This window comes from Anneissia japonica, unplaced genomic scaffold (assembly GCF_011630105.1).
Source record: "Anneissia japonica isolate Jap-2015-1 unplaced genomic scaffold, ASM1163010v1 scaffold8878_len57093_cov105, whole genome shotgun sequence".
Lineage (NCBI taxonomy): Eukaryota > Metazoa > Echinodermata > Crinoidea > Comatulida > Comatulidae > Anneissia > Anneissia japonica.
This window is the reverse complement of record NW_022748415.1, coordinates 43,601-48,786: the sequence shown is the minus strand read 5'-3', so window position 1 is coordinate 48,786 and position 5,186 is coordinate 43,601. Positions and strand designations below refer to the sequence as shown.

The following is a 5,186-nucleotide window of genomic DNA, read 5'->3' as shown; positions in this document are numbered from 1 at the left end:
AAAAAAAAAAAAATAAATAAATAAATAAATAAATAAATAAAAAAATAAATAAATAAAAAAATAAAAAATAAAAATATGTAATAATAAAATAAAGTAAATAAAAGTAGATAAATAAATAAAAACAAGCACATAATATAATAAATGCAATGTGAAATGCAGTAGTACTAGTAATACTCAGGACTAGCATTGTTTTAGTTACCATATGAGAGTTTCCTGTGTTAAAAACATGATTTACTATACTATACTATAAGTCTGTATATTATCGGTACCTGGAACAGTAACAACACGAAAGTACTATATGCTACTGCACTGTAATGCATAGACCTATTTTAATACACTTTTTTTTTTCATCTTGATTTCAGAGGTCAAAAACATTTTTCACATTAGACCAACCCGCCCTCGATAAACTAACGTTAGATTTTCGGCGATCTTCTGATCTGTGCGTTACCATGGTGTTCCTATTAAAAACCCATTTAGCACTGTTGCTTTCAAGGTGTTTGGGAGTGTTTGTCAAAAACCTCATTGACCAATAAACGCGTAGTTGAAATCGTGACGTTGCCATCTCTGGTAAGAGAGCAGTGACCGGAAATCTGTGACGTAGCGTCACTCTCAGTATTTCAGTATTTATTTCAGTATTTATTGAACTCACTTTTAGATCAGTGGCACACACCTAGCAAGGTGGTGCGTCCATACAATATACATAAAATGAACAAAATGTAAAACGATCTTACAAGAAAATTAAAGATAAAGAGATTTAAAAAAAAAACAACTTAATTAACTTAATTAACAAATTAATATAAATGTAAAATTAAACAATAAGCTTAATGATGTAAAAAAAAAGAATCAAATTCAAATATGCAGTAAGCAGTGTAATTATCGAACAGAGTAGTAATGACACAGTTTGAGAAAGGTATACATTTTATCGGTTACAAGATTCTTTACAGCAAAATAAATAGAATAAAATAAAAGATACATGATGAAATGTAAAACAAATTGAAACATCGGCTCCTCTTACCCCCTCCCCCCAAACTGTAGATTACCCAAAATTAATTACATGAAGTAAAATTCAAAGTGCAAATCATAGCAAAGTTCGCAACAAAAGAAAAAGTTAAAAAAACAAATGGGATCAAAGAATCAAACACAGAATTTAACAAAAAAAAAAAAAAAAAACTTTAGGGTAAATAAAAAAAAATAAAGTACTTATCTAAGTTTAAAATGTACTGTAAATTAAAACATAAAACCACAATACCGTAGTAAGCAAATTTTCTACAGTACCGTATTTTTACATTTAGTAATTATTCTTCAGTTCAAATTTGGGGGGGTTTTCTTGTAAAAGTCTGTTCGGGCTTCCCAAGCCTTCTGTAAATATGTTTTGCAGCAGGTGTCAACAAAGAATGAAAATCATTCATCAAGAATTAGGTCAGTCTTAAGGCTTTCAAAACATTCCTCTCTTAATTCATTTAAACTATTACATTCTAGTATGAAGTGTACTATAGTTTCTTTAGTGTTGTCATTACACAGTTTACATATCCCCGAATTTGTAGGCGACCAGACTTCTTTTCTACCCTCGAGGTTTAGCATATTCGAGCGAGCTTGAAATTTTAGACTACTTCGTTTAAAGTCGGTTTGGTCAAGAAGATATGGTTCAAGCAATGGTTTTTCTTTATACATATTATAATATAGTAATGAGGATTTTGATTGTGCTCTTTTTTGCCATTATTTATTGTCGTTGTTTATAATTTCAACTTTTAACTTTAGTGACCAGTTAAAACTCGGTTCATTATATAGTATGTCTTCCATATTACATTTTTTTAAAGTTCCTCGGACTTGATTTAACCATCCCCATTTCAATTGTTTGTCAACCAATTTTATTGCATTAAATAAAATTTTTTGTCCATCTACTATCATCCATTATCTGTAAGCGATATAGATATTTAACACGCGAGTAATTATGTAATGATTCAATTGACTGTCACCCTAGATCACCGTAGAGTGCTTCCTTGGCAATGTTTCGCGGTGCTTTTAGAATGCTTCTTGCCATTAAATATTGCAAATTTTCAACTTTTGCCTTTGCTATTTTACCGTTACAAAACCAAATCGAACAAGCGTAGTTAATTGTGGGGATTCCAATGGACTTCCATAATAGATCCCCGTAGTATACCCTATTGAAATCATCTTGTTCATTTATGATTGATTTAATGTATGTAATTACGCGATTGCCCTTTTTAACTACTTCATTGATGTGAGAATTGTCAGACATCGTACGTGAGATTATCACACCTAGATATCTGTATTTTTCAGTTTCAGATATGTAACTGTCACCTAACCTCCATTTTTTATGTATATTGACTCTTTGTCCGGTAATAAGAATATTAGATTTACTGTAGTTGAAAGACATTTTCCATTGTTTTGAGAACTCAGTAGTGATTTGTAAAAGCGTATTGAGGTCTTCTCATTTTCACCAATAAGAACAACATCGTCTGTGCCCAAAAAAGACAGTTAAATGTATTGTTAAATATGTTCACTCCTAAATTCCTATTTTGTAACATTTTACATAATTCATTATTATAAATTGAAAATAAAGTTGGGGAAAGAGAACATCCCTGTTTTACGCCCTCTTCAATGTTAAAGAACTCAGTTTCAATATCACCAAACTTTATTTTACAATTAATATTTTCATATGAGTTTCGTATTATATTAAATAAATTTCCTTTTATACCAATCGCGTTTAGTACTTTCATGAGACCCTCCCTCCAAACCGTATCAAATACCTTTCTGAAATCTAAAAAGGCTAGAAAGGTCTTCTTCCCCTCAGCTTTGCGAGTGGCGATTATACTCTTTAAAGTGAAGATATGGTCTTCACATCGCCTATCTCTACGGAATCCCCCTTGTACCTCAGTTAATAAATCATTGTTTTCAATGAATTCAGATAAAGTTCGGGAAATTATTCTGCTATAAACTTTTGCAACACTGGAGTTCAAAGTTATACCCCTATAGTTGTCTAAGTTATGTCGGTCGCCTTTTTTAAAATATGGGGATGATTGTGCCATTGTTCCAATCATCTGGGATACATTCTAGAAAAGCGAGCCTTTTAAATAGTTTATATAATGAAGTGATCATTACTTGACCTCCATTCTTTATCAATTCATTAGTGATTGTGTCTATGCCTGGGCTTTTGTTGTTCTTACAAAGCGAAATCGCATACCTTATGTCATCTCGTGTAAACGCGAGTTTTTTAAGAGTCGGGTCATTAAATTCTGAGTTATCTTTAAGTTGGTAATTATTATTTGTAAGGGTGTAATCATTTAAGTTCTCATTTTCTGAATTACGTTCGTTTTGCTTAACGTTTTGAAATAGCTGACAAGTGTTGATTTTATCATTGATACGTCTGATGTTACTTTGTCAGTTCCTGGAATCAAAATCGATGTGATATTGTTACTTTGCTTATTCCCTTTCAAAGTTGACCAGAATTCTCGTGACTGGGGTCCACATTTTCCATTATTTTTGAGCATTTATCTACTCGTCTTTTCATAACTTTTTGTCTTATTAAAGTTTTACATTCATTACGTTTTGTTTGGTAATCTTTCCAGAGGATATCACATATACTTTTGTTGAAATCTTTATTGTTTATATTTTTATAATAATGTCTGTGTGTACGACAAGCGTCTTTTCTTTTTTTAATAGCAATTTCAATTTCATTATCAAACCATGGTTTGCTATTAGGTTTGTTTTTATATCCTATAGTATTTTTTAGCGGAGAATAGGACGCGAGATTTCCATGTGTCCCATGCTTCATTAGCACTTAACTGATCAGGGTCCCAGTTATTAAATCTAGAAACAAGATCTTCTTGGAACGGTGTCCAATCTTGATCATGTTTTATATTCCAACAGTAATCAATGGTTTTCACGGTTTGAATTTTGTGTGTTGGTTGAATATCCATTTCGATAGTGATCATATTATGGTCACTGCCTAAGTTGAAAATACCATGGTCATCAGTTAAGAATTCATTTATGTTATCGTAAACATTATTTGACACAAGGCCATAATCTAGTATGCTTTTGTGTTGGTTTTGGAACCAGGTAAATTTACCAGTGCATTTATCACTACAGTTTAGAATAAGTAGATCGCTATCATTACTAAAATCAATAAGGCCTTGGCCGTTATAGTTAGTAGTATCATCACCGTTGGTAATTAAACTACCAATTTTACCATTGAAGTCTCCGAGTATTATAATTTTTGCTTCCTCATTGTTTTGACTGATCTCTATACTCTCTGCTAAGAGGGCAACATACATTTCGTCTGTTAGGTTGTGATCGGTTCCTTCACATGGGAAATAAGTAATGGCTATAAAATAATTTAAATTAGTAAAATTGTTAGTGCCCTTAGGCATAGTGTACATTTGATTGTGGAGTTTCCATTTTTGTCGATTATTATGTCAAATGAGCATTGATCGTCAAGACATGTTATCGTCTTAGTTGTAATTTTTTTACTAGTACTAGTACCACTAGTAGTGGGTTTTGGGGACTGTGCTGCAACAGGCTGTTGTGTTGGATTCATAATGGTGTTGTTGAATGAAATTCATTCACAATTAACTAGTAAACTTGAGATGATAATAGACAGTTACCTTCATGAAAAATGTCTGACACCACAAACACAATGACCAAACAGCTGGGCTTCACTGGACTCAAACAAAGAGATTTAAACAAAGGGCTTGTGTCCTGTATGGGGCTTGGTGCTTTGTACCGCGTTGAGGTTGGACTAGGCCTAGAACATTCTTCGGAAGACAGACTTGTAATTTCATCTAAACTCTCAAGCCGAAGTTAGAAAATTTGATATACAGTCATTCCTCAGGTTCAAGTTCATATATCAGTTCCATTATATATAATGTTCATTGGCTCATCGGCCAATGAACGCAAAGTTGAAATCAGTACTTAGCTTTACTCGACATCTCTTTAATTACGAGATGTTACATAATACAAGATGGCGTGTATTTGATTGCTTTGAGTATAATAATAATAATAATAATAATATTTATTGACATTACACTTTTACATCAGTAGTAAAACAGCAACTTAAAGCTAAACAAATGAAAGAACTTATGAACAAAGAGTAAAACAACAACTTAAAGCTAAACAAATGAAAGAACTTAACGAAAGAAAATACAACTTAGATCTAAAATAAATCA

At 32.0% G+C, this 5,186-nt stretch overlaps 1 protein-coding gene across 1 annotated transcript in view; it reads left to right on the top strand.

Annotated features, from left to right (window-relative positions):
* LOC117120894 (gamma-butyrobetaine dioxygenase-like) overlaps window positions 1-5,186 on the top strand; it is a 22,596-nt gene that overhangs the window by 1,113 nt on the left and 16,297 nt on the right. The window lies entirely within an intron of this gene.